General features: G+C 40.1%; 1 protein-coding gene across 1 annotated transcript in view; it reads left to right on the forward strand.

The window, feature by feature from the left end:
* kcnh3 (potassium voltage-gated channel, subfamily H (eag-related), member 3) overlaps positions 1-16,727 on the forward strand; it is a 771,606-nt gene that overhangs the window by 718,795 nt on the left and 36,084 nt on the right. The window lies entirely within an intron of this gene.

The following is a 16,727-nucleotide window of genomic DNA, read 5'->3' on the forward strand; positions in this document are numbered from 1 at the left end:
AATACTTTCTGCGTGTGAAACAGTACGTCAGTGAATGCTCCAGGAATCTGTATGTCTGCCTGTTCGTTTATATCCTGTTACTTGGCAAGTCTACTGGGTATTTTCTGTGTGCATAGTAAACTGTAACCTGATCATTTAACCAACAACTCAACAAAGTCAAAACTTAATCCACAACCAACCTTTAAAGAGAAACTCTGATTATTTTTTTCCTGAAACATGTCTAATCTAATTTTCGGTAAAGTCACACTTCACTGGGGATATATGCTGGAGATCAAGCCCAACCCCCAAATTCCCAGACTCATTACAAAAGTTAAATATTCCCCAAACTTGCGTTTTTAGACCCAGGTTGAAGAAAATATGGACTAGGTTTCTGTACTTAATAAGAATTATGACTTATTTCAAATATATAGATTCTAGTTATGGTAAACAAATATGAACTATCAACATATAATTCTATTAATCAAAACTCTAACACTTTATAAAACTCCCCATAAACACTCATGCAGACAGATACAGACAGACACACACAGATACAAAGAAAATAACTGGTTTTATTTTATTTTATAACCCCCACACTACCTCCTAACTGCGGTAGTGCTTATATTTTCGCCAGCATCATGTTGTGTGTGTGCAGGTGTGAGACACAGTGAAAGACAACAGGTGTACAAATCCTTATTCAATTTCCACCACCAGGAAGAAAGAAAACACCGAAGTGGCCAGTAACAAGCTGTGCCCTTCTCAGAGGGTAATGCTCCGTGAGCAAATAGCCAGGGGTAGGCAGGGATCAAATCTAAATAGAGTTGGAGGGGGAAACAATACACTCCACTTCCTGTGGTGCCCACTTTTCCCTGAAAAAGCACTGGTTTTATTGGTGGAGGAGGAAATTGATCCCAGTCCACAGGTTCACTAAGATAATCCTTTTGGCTTGTCAGACGTAGTGTTTGTTGATTTTGTCTTCTCCAGGTACTTTCTATAGGGATTGTAACAAGTTCAGCCAGGTGGACCTCAGAGACTATGAGTTCCCTGATTCGGGCTGTTCATCTGGCTGACGGATAAAAAGAGTAATGTCAGAAGTTCTGTGAGCTGGCTCTGAGGGAGCTGGATCAATGTCAATGACCCTCCATGTGTAAATAAAGGGATACCAGCCTCAAGTGAGTCACATTCCTGAAATGATGACCACCTACAATCTGTCCTGGTCCACACATTTTGATGCAACAGTCAGGAAAGCACAGCAACATCTTTACTTCCTCAAGAGGCTAAGGAAATTCGACATGTCCACAAGGACTCTTTCCAGGTTTCATTGATGCATCATAGAAAGCATCCCAGTGTGGTATGGCACCTGCTCTTCCTAAGACTGCAAGAAACTACAGAGAGTTCTGAACACAGCCCAGTCCGTCACACAAACCAGGCTTCCATCTATTGACTCCACCTATACTTCTGCTGCCTTGGGAAAACAACTAACATAATCAAAGACCCCTCCCACCCTCCTCCATAGGGCAGAAGATATAGAAGTTTGAATATACATGCACACAGATTCAAGCTTCTTCCCCCCAGACCTCTCAAACGTTAATTCTGATTTCTCTCTGTACCACCTCTGCGGCCGTAAAGCTATATTCTGTACTCTGTTTCGCAAACCTAATGCACTTTGTATGTTATGATCTGCCCATAGAGCATGCAAAACAACACTTTTCACTATATCTCAGTACACGTGACAACAATAAATCACACTATACCATATGGACGGCAGCAAATCCAGAAGAATTCTGCATTCTGTTCTGTTATCCTGATGTACTTATGTAAGGTATGATTTGTATGGATAGACAATACTTTTCACTGTATCTCTTTACAGGTGACAATAACAAATTAAATCAGATCAAAAATCAAGAACACTTAGAAATGAATAATAAATGATGATCTTGCTTGTGATATCCACACACCACAAATGGACAAAAACAAAGATTCCTTTAATGATCGTCAGCACTTCAGTTCTACCTTCTCTTAACTTTCTTTATTCACAGAAAAAACCTCTGCCCCTTCAACCCTTTCTTGTGATTGACCCTTTTGACCCTTTTATCGTTCCAGTCAATCTGTGCTACATTCATCCCAAGTCCAATGAATGATGTGATACCCAGAATTGAACACAATATTCCAGATAGGGTTTATGCAGAGTTTTGGCTGGCTCAAGCTTCTTTTCACTGTTTGTATCATTCTAGGTGTCTCCTTTTTGAGTACACTTATGGATTTCTGTCAACCTGAATCAACTTCATTTGCACCTGTGTGACTTCAGTGTTTCTTAATATATCCACAGGTTTCTGGAGATTTAATCCAGCTCCCACAATTCTCTGACTTCAAACACAATAGTTTCATGAAACAGTGTATCAGCTCCCACTAGAATCAGAATCTGCCAGATGCCAAATCAGAATAAGGCAGTGATCAATCAACTTCCTTTGGTTTCTTAAGTAAAGTGTATGCATTTCTCATAAATTGTATTTTATTCTTAGGTGGGAAAGCTCTCAGAAATCCCAGTCTACTTTATATCTTTCACTGTAAGACTGTGATATTACTACCGTGGCACAGGATTTTGTGCAAGTTTGAAGAGAGGGACTGCTTTTTCAGTTATTAGGAGCCTGGCTTTCCCCAAGGCACCATATACTAAAACCTTTCAAGAATTGATGGATTTCGTTAAGGAATATTATGACTCCAAGTCTCCTCCAGTTCTGAGATGCTATCAATTTTACTTGGCAATTCAAGGACTAAGGGAATCTATATCAGGATTTTTGACTTGGTTAAGACAATGACTCTATGACTCTATGACTAGCAGAGGCATGTTAGTTTGGTTTAATGCTGAATGAGATGCTGAAAGACTATTTGGCAAATGAGATTTATAACGTAACCATGCAAAAGGACATACTAGCTGAAACCCAGCTGGACTTCAAACAGGCAGTATAGCTGGCTTTGTCTTTGGAAAATGTGACAAGTGGAGCAGACGAGTTATACAGTATTCCGATGGAAGTGGACAGCATCGCCAATCCAACTGAGCTTGTGAACGCCACTTCAGTGAAGGAAATTGCACAGCCTCACTCGGGACCTATCCTATACAGAGGGACTCCAGGGTCATCTCGCAGCAAAATGTGAAAACAAAGCCAAGCCTCGGTTAAAATTTTCTTCAGGATCTGGATTGGCAAGCCAGTGTGGTTGCTCCGGTATAAATGCCAGAGGAAACATCACAGAAGCGCTTCACAGGAGGCTCCCAAGCACTGAGGATGTCACCTAGACAGGGGACAAAACGTCTGCAACACAAATTCCTAGCTCGGCGAACAGAACCACAACTACGAGCACCCGGCTACAAATCTTCTCACAAACTTTGAAGTTAAATGGTCACCCTGTTCTATTGAGGTTGATACCAGCATGGCCATTTCAGTGATCTCAGAACCAGTTTTTAACAAAATTTGCTCTGGACTCCAATTCTTGAGTTTACACATGACCTTGATTAAACTAATGGTGGAGGCTGGTACAATTGTAACATTTAAGAGGTATTTGGATGGGTATATGAAGAGGAAGGGTTTGGAGGGATATGGACCAGGTGCTGGCAGGTAGGACTAGATTAGGTTGGGATATCTGGTCGGCATGGATGGGTTAGGCTGAAGGGTCTGTTTCCATGCTGTACATCTCTATGACTCTATACTGGGTAACATTTATAGATTAAGGGTACAACTTCAGTTCCGGTCTCTTATAAAAAGCAGCTGGTTCAGTTACCAGTGATTGCAGTGAAAGCCTCGGGCCTAAGCTTGATGGCATGAAATTAGTTGAGAAAGATTCATCGAGGTTGGCTTAACATTTTTGATTAGAAAATGGCTGCCTGAATGAAGTCCAAATTAAAGATTTTTCAGGACAGTCTAGGGACTATCAAAGAAACCAAGGCCACCTTGCATTGTTAACCACTGCAGGTTATGTCTATGCTCATGTGCAAACACATTATAAGTAAAAACTCTCAATTTGACATGTAGCAATCAACTGCCTAAAGGATGAATGATATTTCAATTCGACACCAAAAATTAAGAGCATTCAAACTGGACAAAGTCTAACAAAAAAACTGAAAAACTGGTAGAGATTAATATGAAGAAGAAAAGATGTGCTTATGATAAATGTCAGATGAACAATACAGTCAAGGATCAGGCAAAAAACAGAAAGTTCAAAGGAAATCAATAAAACTTATCAGAGAAGCTGAGGGAGTATGAAAAATTATTGGCAACTATCATAAAAGGAAGTATGAATGTTTTCCATGGGCATAGGAAAGGTAAAAGTATGATGAAAAGAGGGGTGGAGCCAATTAGGGACCACAAATAAGATTTATACTTGGAAGCAACTGAGTTATTAAATAACTAGTTTGCATCTGCCCATGACCAAGAAAAATGTGCTACCTCAGTTTGTAAAGGAGACTATTTCAGACACTTGAAAGGATTAAGACGGATCAGACGATGTATTGGATAGATTATGGATAGATTAGGAATCAGAACCAGATGAGATGTAACCGAGTGAGGGTGTGTGTGTGTGTGTGTAAATTGCAGAGGCACTGATGATAATTTTATAACCTTCAGAAGCGCTGAGTGGTGCCAAAGGTCTGCAAAATTGCAAATGTTGCAACTTTTACAAAAAAATGGTGTAAACCTAAACCCAGAAACCACAGATAATCAGTTTAACCTCGGGGAGAGAGCTTGTAGAAATGATAAGACAGGACAAAATTAATAGTCTCCTGGGCAAGTGCAGGTTAATTATGGAAAATTAGTATCACAAGTCCAGTGGGAATAGTGCACTAGAAATCAAGCCCCACTATTCAATGAGTCATGAAATATGATCAATTTAATCACCTGGCTGGTCCATGCCTAACTGTAACCACTGTCTAAGGTAAAAGAACCAGGTTTCATTAACGATCAAGAAATGAAGTCCTATTTATTGTAAAGAAAAACCTAGCCTCTAGCATGTAGCAAATACAGAATACTAAGTACTGATATAAAAACATAAACAACACTTCTTTTAAATCTGAACACGCACACATTCATTCACACATAATACGAACAGATAGATAAGGCAAACAATATATTTAGAAATGTCATGGGTGGAAAGTATTGACGAAAAAGTGTGTTGATCAAATTCCAATCCAAAAGAGCATTGTACTTTTTCAGTTTTTTTTTTGTTTGTTGACAGCAGAGATCCTCAATTCATTAGCTGGTCAGTTGGAATTAGTTTTTGGCTTGAATTCAAAGTTTTCTTTCATTTTGCAAAATTGTTGTTTATTATTTATTTACTATTAAAAAGACACAGGGTGATTTGGCTTGCTGCAGCATTTTTGAAGGCCTGCATTCGAACTTTTCAGGTCTGTGATAAACTTCACTTAAACTAATTCAAACTCGATGGTTGGGCAGTTACTATGTATCACAGCTATGTATCACAAAGTAGTCACATCCGACTTCAGACAAAGCTGGATGCTCTGGTAACTATTAAATGTCTGCACAGTTCTACTTTCCTTTTTAAGTTGTAACAGAAAATAGCTATTGATCCAAACTTTCATTTTCCCATTGACATTTCCAACTAAACTACCCAAGTTCTTAAATCAGCAAGATTATTTCAGGGTGAATAGCGTTTAGCTCAGTTGTTTGATAAAATAATAGAGAGAGGGTAATGCTGTTGATATAGTACACACGGACTTGTAAAATCAACAAACCCCCTGTGAGCAAAGTCATAGCTCATGGAATAAAAAGAAAAGCAGCAACATGGATACAGGATGACTTCAGTAACAGGAAACAGAGTAATGGTAGTAGATGACTTTGGACCAAAGAATTATTTATAATAGTGTTCCCCGGTATTTGTTTTCTGAAGGGTATTATTGACTTGGACTCTTGGGACTTGGGCATTATTTCAAAGTTTGCAAATGATACAAAACCTTGACAGTACTGTGAACCACGAGGAAGAAAATGTACACCTTCAAAAGGACAGGCTGGTGGAATAGGCAGGTCGGTGGAAGAAGAATTTAATGCAGAGAAGTTTGAAGTGATTCCATTTGGTTGGAAGAACACAAAGAGACAGAACAATTTAAAGGGTACAGTTTATAAAGGGGTACAGGAGTAGAGGTATCTGAATATACATGGACATTAACATTGACTGCAACAGGACAGGTTGAAACAGCTGTTAATAAGATCATCCTAGGCTCAATAAATAGGAGCTTAGAATACAAGAATACAAAAGCACATGAGTTCTATAAAACATGTACAAAACACTGGTTCAACCTCAACTGGAATATTATGACTAGACATGGACACCACACTTTAGGAATTAGATTAAGTTGTGGGACTGCCTTCTTCTTTCAGGAGAGAGCATTGAGAGGAGATTTGATTGAGATGTTCAGAATTTCAAGGCATCTGGAAAGAGTAGATAGAGAGCAGATAAGCAGAGTAAACAGGGAGAAAATGTTTCTGTTGATGGAGGGATTGAAAATCAGAGGGTATAGACATAAGGTAATTGGTGAAAGGAGCAACATCGGAATGATAATGATTGGAACACACAGAAAGTGGTTAGGATCTCAAAAGCACTACCCGACAATATGGTAGAAGTGTCATGACATACAGTAAACCCCCACTGCTTAATTTAAACCAGCAACACAGAAACGATTTATCCCATTCAGTAATCTGTGAAAATTGGAGAGGGCAAGAACTAGTTAAAGTAATAAGTAACAACTTTATTTCTTAAAGTATAACGGAGAATAATTAACTCATAATTATTTACAGCACCTATCTTTACTTTCCCTTCTGTAATGTTAGTCTGATAAAACACCCGATTAAGATTTACCAAAATTCAAATTTCAAAACCAACCAGCTGTTGAATCTTCTCTTGGTATCTATCTCTGTAGATTTTCTTCTTCTTAGGGATTTCTATTTCACAGGTCACTGATCAATAAAGGTACCTTCAAGACAGCTAATTTTCCAGGCAGTCTGCAGATGTTGGAGGCTTGGCAGCTCTCTCTCAACTGTTCCTGTTTTCCCGGTCTTATACCCCCAAAGCATCGGATTGTGTCATTGATTTTTAATATTGTCAATATACTACATTCAAACTGGATTGGAGTTTGATATTTTTTAGGGTCTAATTTAAATTGATTGGCCTAATTTGAATTTGTTTTTTGTCTCCAGGCAACCAGCTACACTAGCTGCTAGACCAAAAGATTATATTGTATCTTGTTCAGAACACTTGGTGTTGTCAGGTAGTTCTGCTAGCTTTTAACTTTCTTAAAGGTACAGTACACTTCTACATCTAAACAGAAGGAAGATCAGTCAATGCATTCAACAGGCAACTGGATTATTATCTGAAAAGAAAGACAGTGCAGGGCTGTGGAAGGAGGAAGGGATTATTGGCTCATTCAAAAAGGCAGCATAGACACAGCATGCTGAATGGCTTCTTTCTGTACACTGCAACCATTCCTTAATTCTTTTTATAAATTCACTCTATGTTTCATGCCCTCAGAGTATTCTGGATTATTAGTCCAGTGGCATTGCCAAATAGCCACTGTTTTGTCCTTATTAATCTCATACAAGTTGTTGATGTTTGTGATTACAGCAGGCAAATATGTTAATAAATCAGCACAAGCTAGCACAATTAGCAAGCCTGCCCAGTAACCATAAGGATGGCTGAAGTGGAAGATAAAATATAGGAACAAGAGTAGGTCATTCAGCCCCTCACGTCTGTTTCACCATTCACTGAGTTCATGTCTAATCTATGGCCTAACTCCATACAGCTACATTTGTCTCACATCCCTTAATACAAATGCAATGGGAGATGCTGAGCCCGTGTGGGAATTGAAATACATTACTGGCACAGAAGTTAGAGAGATTACTCTAAACAAGTTACACTGTGTATCATTTATTACGAACACAATGTCAAGAAGTGGAATTGGGCTCTGTTGCCCCATTCTCACAGTATCTCATTACTGATGTCTTGGATGAGAAACGGGAATTGTGTGTGGCTTTTTTTCTATTAATGAATACTATTGGAGCTCCATAATACTATTTGTAGTGCAAGTTCACACAACTGCAGCATTGCTGAGGGCATTCACATATGGAGCAAACATCTGCTGGAAATACTTGAGGAGCCACATCGTAACATGGTTCAGTATGGAGTGTTACTTTGATGACAGCAGTTGCATTTTGGATCTCAGTGTACCAGCAGTGCCCTCTCCTAAACTCACGCAGCTGAACACATGTAGGAAGTAGGTAGGCAGTAAGAATTCCTCCATCCCCACACCCTGCCCACCCGGCACTATTTAAAGGGATCATCAATTATTTTGAGATTACTTACTGATGGATTTCTACTAGCTGTTGCATTTGTAGAAGTGGTTGGTGCTTTTTATAGTTATTTAACATTGCAAGAATTTATAGGCAGTGATATGGGAGGTGCCGAAGAATATTATTCAGACTTAAAGACTTCCGCACATACCAGTTGCTTCAAAACATGGTCAGTCCAGAAGGCATTTGGTGAGGAATACGCTATGGCTTTGAGAATGACTAGAGGCTGTAGAGAGCAGGGCAAACTGCTGAAAGAGTGAGGAGAAGGGGGAAAAGACCCTTACGCAAAAGGTCCTTTATGCCCTGGATACTCAGAGAGCAATTGTCTGATGTGAAGTTCAAAAAGGAACAATCTTTACATCAGTAAGAACATCTTTATTTAAATCTGTCATCTGTTGCTATCTCGGAGCAGGGCAAAGGCTACATGGTCCGTGACTGTAAAGGTGACCATAGCAATTAACATGTATATGTTGGGCTCTTCCCAGGTTGACACTATTTGTAATATCTCAGTTTGCTGCCACCTTGGTGTAAGGAAGACCACTAAAATTCTCCAGTCAATGACAGCTAACTGTATTTTATTCTCTTGACACAGAGAAGCAGACAAAAACCAGTGCACAGCTTGAGTATGACTGGAGGCTTCCCTGTAGTGCAGTGTGCTAGTAATTGCATACACATCACTTTTTAGTCACTGCAGGTTAACTCTGTCCTATAATGAAACTGAAAGGGATTCCATTCCCTCAGTACCTAGCTGTTTTGTGTCCAGAAGGCAGAAAATTATACAGGTCCCTGCTCAGTATCATGGCACCAGTCAAGATGTCTTCGCTCTGGACGGTTCATTGTACCAGCTGCTTTTGATCCACATCAGCTAGTTGGTGACAAGGATTAACTGTTGATGACAGAGTAGATTTTCCGATCCCGGGAAATGCACGTTAGGGTATCTCAGAAATCCAAATGAATTCACAATGCAGTAATTGCCTGGCATTTTAAACTTATGTTAGTCAATTACATGGCATCTGGAGCCCCCCAACAATGTCCCCAATTCTGAGTCACAGTGCAAACTTCAGAGGGTTGCAACTCACTTACCTGAAGAAGGGTCACTGGACTCAAAACATTAACCGTTTTCTCTTCACAAATGCTGATAGACCTGCTGAGTTACTCCAGCAATTTCAGTTTTTGTTATATTTTGTTATATATTGTGGTATAACTTGACTTCGCACCTAACATTTTCTATGTAGTGGCTTCATAGCTCCCTGTGTTTTTATTTGCTTTTCCATTAGGGGGAATATAAATAAACAGAAAAAAAGGTGTGAATTGCAAACTAAAACCTGGTTTCCGTGTTATTTTATTCATTTGTGGATAAGCGGTTGCTTTTCTCTTCTCTTGTTGAGGTATTTTGCCACAGAATCCAAACACACAGGAGTAATGGGTTTGTAAGATTATTCAATATTGAGCAGTACCATCAGCAACTCATTTTCGGTAATGTTATCATAGAATTAGTCCACTCTCACCCATTCTAGCTTCAAATCAACTAATATCCGTGATCTAAACTCATTATTCATGGATATTCATTCAGTTCTTAAGTTAATTCCATTCAGTCATCATTTTGTTTTTGATCAAATTGTCAGTATGCTAAAAATAGTCACATTCTCCCATAAAACTGAGCTTACTGTCACTTTAGGTTAACTATATATCGAAGAACTAAGGAAATTGACTTTTGCCTTATTAATTCTGGTCATTAGTTTGGGCTTGTCAGACTTATTGATTGTTGTTAACCCCAGGGACTTGAGAAAAATTTCAATTTGCAACCAGAAGTAGTTATGTACAAACATCTCAAATACAACTGATTGGAGATCATTTATAATTCTATTATCCATTCTTCCTCCCAGATTTTGCTTCATGTTTTTTCGAAATGTCGAACCTTTCCTGCATTCAGGTTAAAGGGGACAAAGTTAGACTCAGTGGAGCCCCTTAAAAATTCAGTCCACTGTGCCCCACCGCACACTTCCAACTGGAAGTCAGATTGTCACCACACACCTAATGAGCCCTGACAAAGTCCAGAGAAGGCAGATACACTTGGGCTTGATGGCAGGGCTCTATGAAGCTCTACACTGAAACCTAAAAGTCTTCTCCTAACCTTACACAGCTAAAGTGGCTTTCAAAGCATTACCAGTTTTATTTAGAAGGATTTTCGATTACATGCAGAATAATAGCTGGTTGACTTTCTCGTGGTGGTGCTATATTTCTCCACAGGATTTTTCAGACTTGTCTAAGGTTCTGTCGCCTACAATAAATGAACTGGCTGATGCCGAGGCACATTTCAGTGGCTTAAAGATTTTTGCACTAACCAATTGCTTCTAGGCACAAGTATGCTAGTGAAATTTCCTGTTGGCATTGAGCATTATGGGGAATTTGAGCAGAACAGGGCAAGCTGCCTGAAGAGGGAGAAGGAAGAGTAGAAAAGGTTGTTGGGTTTAAAACATGAAGACATGCCTCCCCTTAAACCTTGCTGCCTGTAGTTGAACACCAGTAGTCTCCAAGAAAGAGTGACGTGTCAGTGATTGTCATACAATATGGTTTGGGTGATATGGCAGTCATGACTGAATGGTCGCCAGTTTGTGAGTCGTGAGGCTTGCCACGTTACTGTGTGTGTGAGGATAAGGTGACGCCTGCAGATGAGAGGTGCTAGTGCTGATAGTCAGCAATTGTTGATCGGTAAAATGATTTGTATATAGTAAATTGAGTAGTGGATGACACAAGTGATAAAATTGGTAGGATGTAGTATTTGGAGATGCACTCCTGTTCTTGACACTTCTTATATGATCATTAAAATCCATCCACCATTCCATCCTGCTCCAAACATCGCTGAATTCTTGCTGTCATCCGAGCATCTGTCGAGAGAGAGTCTAACCCCCACTGAGGATTGGGGATATCTTTCCTTGTTTCTATTTCTTTCACCAAGATCTCCAGTCTTAAAACTTTGCTGTGTGTTCTCACCAAAGGGTAGCCATTTGCAACACAATATTCAGACTCCCGTCAGTACCACCAGGAGCCACAAATACCTTACCTGAGCAGTGTACAACACCCATAATGTTGTTTTCAATAGTGTGGGAATTTTAAAACATACAAACAAAGGAGAAGCCATAAATCATTTGGCCATTCAAGCCTGCTCCACCATTCAGTACAATCTTGGCTGATCTTCTGCATCACTATCCTTTTACACCAGCTCCTCATATCCTTTAATTCCCCAAGTTACAAAACCTGAATATCTGAATATTATAAATACTCAACAGTGGAATAATTCTTTTCTTACATCTTAATACAGCCAATAAGGTTACTACAACCATAAGTGACAGCTTCTCCAGAAACAACAGTTTACAAGCCAAGATATGTCTGAATCTGAATCTTCTCCTCTGCCGTCACACCTCCTCCTCCTTCACTTACCTCAAACTCCCTCCTCCTCCACCACCCTCACACTCCACCTCCACCTCCCTCACTGCCCCACAACCACTGAGTAAGGGGTGAGAGTGTTACATTGTCATGTTGCTCACAAGAATGGTACTCTGAGAGTATGGGACCTGACAAGGTTTCCTGAAAGGTCTGATATTCATGGTCTAATTTCAGATATGGTCTTTGAACATTATATCACAAAACACCAGTGGAACATTTACCCTGGCAAAAGGTTAGGCACCCTGCAGCAATAACAGAGAAAAAAAATTATTTTAAAGTTGAGAAGCATTTTGTAGATATTTTTGAGACTCACACATGTGGCTCAAAAGAATTCCAGTGACCCATGGAAGAGCTGATTCTTACTGGAGTAAAATTAAATGATTCACTGATTATCTGGAGTGTTGTAGATGGATTGACCATCATTTATTTCAGGACTTACACTCATTGCAGATAGGGAAAGGACTTTGGAAATGGGTCCAAACTCCAGTGAAACACCAGATATGCACCAGATATGCACCAGATAAGGTTGTTTGTGCTAGTTTCATTTGCTTTATTTGTAATGGTTATAGTCTGAGGCAAACAATTTCTTTCAAACCTCCTCTGTGATGGTCTGTATCACTCTGCTGCCTTTGGCTCCCAATCTTAATAAAGCTCCCCAGCTGTGAGAGCACGTCGCAACAGGCTCCGTGTATTATTGCCTTGGTTGGTATTGATTTCCAACACAACCTCTCTCTATACAGGGCGGTCTGTCTGCTTGATAGAAGTGCAGTTTGAAACGTTGCTGATCCCACTGCGATGTTATAAGAGCTGTGAGTCCTTATTATATGCAATTTTCCATTGGTTATCTTGCTACTTCCATCAAGTGAACTCAGGATTTTTTTTTGTTTAACTAGAGGAATGCAGCAACTGAAAGTTGCCTTCTGTCAGATATGGTTCTTTTTTAATGAATGTCCTTCTTCACATCAGTCAAGAAATCCAGTCACTGATCTTGTCCTTCTAGATTGCCTATTGCCTCCATTGTTCCTTCCACAATGATCCCCACCCAGTACAATCCCTGCTTCCTACTGTAAGTGACTGGTTTCTGTCGGACAGCATGAGGGGCCATTTAGTTGACCCAGTAGCCTTGGCGAAATTGGAAGAACATCATCCAGCTCTTGGTGGCTTGACATTAGTCCCCGGGAAACTGTTTACCTGCCAGGTGAAAACACTTTCAGGTTGGAACCTGAAGCCATCTTGACAGAAAATATTTAAATGTTATTACTAAAGTAGAAAATATCTTAACCCATCTTGACAAAGGGCTGTAGTAGTACTGGAGTAGTGCCCCTACCTTTGAGCTGGCTTGAAGTCCTACCCACTTCAGAGCTGTATCATAACGTGGCTGAAAAACTTCATTAGAAACTATCTAACTCATTGTGATTGAAGTGTAAGAAGAAAGGTAGAATGCAAATGTGGCAAACTCAAGGACCAAATTAACTAGAGGTTCCTTAGAGTTATATAAGAATGCAACCTCAACTGGACATGGGAAATTGGCACAAGCAGGTAAATTTCATTCCAAATGGACCATATTTGATGTGTTGTTGGGAATGTTGCCAAATTCAATGGTTGAATTTATCAAATAGACATAGGCATCTTGGAGAATGTTTTGGTTATTCCAAATGTTTGCGATGTCATTTTCAATTTATTAGACCAAAATTCGATCTGCAGAGATACACTTAAAATGCATGATAAACGTGTAATATTTAGAGTTTAACAATGTTATGACATCATAAAACTAAAAAATGGTTTAATAATCCTAAGTATAACCTTTAACTAATTAACATATCATTTGTTAACAAACCCTGTAATGACCTAAAATTAAACTTGCAAACACCTTTCAAAATACCTATTTTCTTTGATAGACCCAATTGGTTCTTGATAGTCTATAGATTATTCACACATTTACTTGATAAACACAAATGAAAAAGCCAGATATTCAGCCTATCCCGACTCACCTATCAACCTCACATTTTCCAGGAAGATGCCAGGATTGTAGCTGTACTTGGAACAACTTAGGTAGGCTTGCAACAAGTTCTGGAGCACAAGTATTTCGTATTCCAGCTGGGATGTTGTCAGTGCCCATGGCGTTTGCAGTATCCGGTGCCTTCATCCACTTCTTGATAACACATGGGTGAACTAAATTGGCTGAAAACTGTTAACTGTGATGCTGGGAACCTTTGGAAAAGGCCAAGATGGATCATCCACTTGGCAGTTCTGCTGAAGATTGTTGCAAATATTTCAGCCTTATCTTTTGCACTGTTGAGTGGATGTTCCTTCATTGAAGATGAGGTTGTGGAAGTTACTCCTCCAGCAAGTTGAACATTGTGTTTAAGTACAATTTTGCTGCTGCTAAAGGTTCACAGTGCCTCGTGGATGCCCAATTTTGAGTCAATAGATCTGTTGAAAGTCTCTTTCATTCAGAAAATTATTTGTGCCACACAACATGAAGATGAGTGAATGAGCAAGTGGATGAATGGGTTAATGAATAGGTGAGTGAGGTCAGCAGATTGTAGATGGGTGGGGTGAGTAGATGGATGGATGAATAGGGAATATGTGGGCAGGATGGATAAGTAGTTAGGTAAGTGAGGTGGGTGAGTGTTTAGGGACAGTTGGTTAAGGTTGGGAAGTATATAGATGGGTAAAGGGTTAAATGTGTGAGGTGGGTAAATGAGTAGGTGTAGGTGATTGAGTTGGATATGTATGCAAGTGAGTAGGTTAGGTGGGTGATGTGAGTAGCTGGGTGAGGTAGGTAAATGAGTGGCTGAGTGCATAGTGCAAATGGAGAGTTGGGTGGGTTAAAATAAGTGACGTGGGTAAGTGAGTAGGGAATAGCTGAATTAGTAGGTGGGTGATATGGCTCCATGGATGATCAGGCAATCAAGATGAAGGATAGTCAGGAGGTTGGTTTAGGAGGTATTCAGGTCATGTGGGTAATCAGATTGGGTCAATTTAGATGGGTAGCGAAGTCCTCAGTAGGTTGTGAAGTCAGGTTGGGGTGTAGTCTGTTTGGGATTGTGACTGGGTGGTTGAGGCATAGTCAGATTGGGTTAGTAGTAACTGTGGGTGTCAGTTGTTCTGTTATCCAGATGTTAGACTGGATTTTTACCTAGCTGACACTTACTGGCTCTAACTCAGAATTTGAGGCATTCACCAGAGAACTGATAAATTACCCAACAGAAGTCAAAACCTCCCAGGCAATTCCTACAAGCATGTCAGGATAAGACTCCAGATTCAATTATACAAATACAGGAAGCAGCCCAACACATCAACCTTTTACTTTACATGTTAATGGTGAACCTACAGTGCCTGACCCCTGACTCTTCAGGTTAAAAACAAAAAACACCTGCTTAGTAACAAACAGAATGTAGCATTTACAGGTACAAAGTAAATGTACTTGAGTTGTATTCTGGCTGTATCACCTTGAACAACTCCCCCAGCTGATGTTTCCCATTTTGTGTATACCGTCCTACTAACTGTCCACTTCACTGGTTGCAGTTCATACATATACATTCCAACAGTAATGTAAAGTTCAAAGACAATTCACAGAAACATTACCAGACAAACATTGACACTGAGCAAAAGAAGATTAGGTTCCCTACAGTATGGAAACAGGCCCTTCGGCCCAACATGTCCACACTGGCCCTTCAAAGAGTAACCCACCCAGACCCATTCCCCTACCCTATATTTAGCCCTGACTTGGCAATTTAGCACGGCCAATTCACTTAACCTGCACACCTTTGGATTGTGGGAGGAAATCCACGCAGACACAGGGAGAATGTGCAAACTCCACACAGACAGTCACCTGAGGCAGGAATCGAACCTGGGACCCTGGTGCTATGAGGCAGCAGTGTTAACTACTGAACCACCATGCCACCCCAAAGAAGGAAACATTAGCTTAGTCAATGGCATAGGTTTTACAAAATACCTAAAAGAAAGTAAGAGAGGTAGAGAGCTGGAGATTTAAAGAGGGACTTGAGAGTTCAGAGTTTGTGCAAGAGTCCAAAATCGAAGGCATACAAACATCTCAGAGTGATGAGTCTGAAATGAGTTATGGCAATTGTGATGGTAATGGTCACGGTTGAATTTGAACTTGAGGATGAATATTTTAAACTCAAGGTATTGGAAACGGACCTCATGTTGGATTAGATGCAATAAACAGCTGGATGTGTTCACGTTTATGGATAATAGAAGGCTAATGAAGTGACCATTGCACTAATGTAGTTCAGCAATTTATTGTTTAATGTTACTGTCCTGGATGGACTCGCCACCAAGTTGTGGCAAGAGCTGCAGCCAAAATTATAACTTCAGAAATGTTGGGTCACAGACACGTAGCCTCCAAAACTACCCAAAAAAAACTGTTCAGTCACTTCTCCAAATCCCTTTCTCATCTCTCTACAGAAGCTCTTCCGAGAGTGTATGGAATTAGCAAAGGCGTCTGTTCCTCAGAAGCAGCAGCAACCAAACTGAGGTTGTCAGGCTGCAGGGTGTTCAGCTTCCTGAGGAGATTGAAAGAGGAGCCAAGATGGTCACAGGGAGAAACTGGAGAGGTCACGGAGGTGGGGAGAAGATCACAAAGCTAGAGAGATGGGAGGAGGAGGAGTGGAGATTGCAGAGAGTCAGAGAGAGAGAAGAATATGGAGGGGGTTGGAGTTGAGATCACGTAGATTGGAGTTGGAGGTCATAAAAGCAACCAGTGGAATATATTTGGAAAGAGTAGATTGCAGGCTTAGGAGTACATCAAGAAAGCTCCAAATCATTTAGGTTGGAGAAGGGGTGATTCTGAATGCTGGGGATATTAACAGGTTTTGTTGGAAGAATTCCTGCTTCCTGTAGCTCACAAGCAGTTCTAGAAAAGCACTTACTGTTACATACAGCAATGCTAACCTCAATTTATCTGGCCTTTTAAAGCTGTTA

This window comes from Chiloscyllium plagiosum, unplaced genomic scaffold (genome assembly GCF_037043375.1).
Source record: "Chiloscyllium plagiosum isolate Xiang-an unplaced genomic scaffold, Cpla_swu_hap1 HiC_scaffold_7, whole genome shotgun sequence".
Classification (NCBI taxonomy): domain Eukaryota; kingdom Metazoa; phylum Chordata; class Chondrichthyes; order Orectolobiformes; family Hemiscylliidae; genus Chiloscyllium; species Chiloscyllium plagiosum.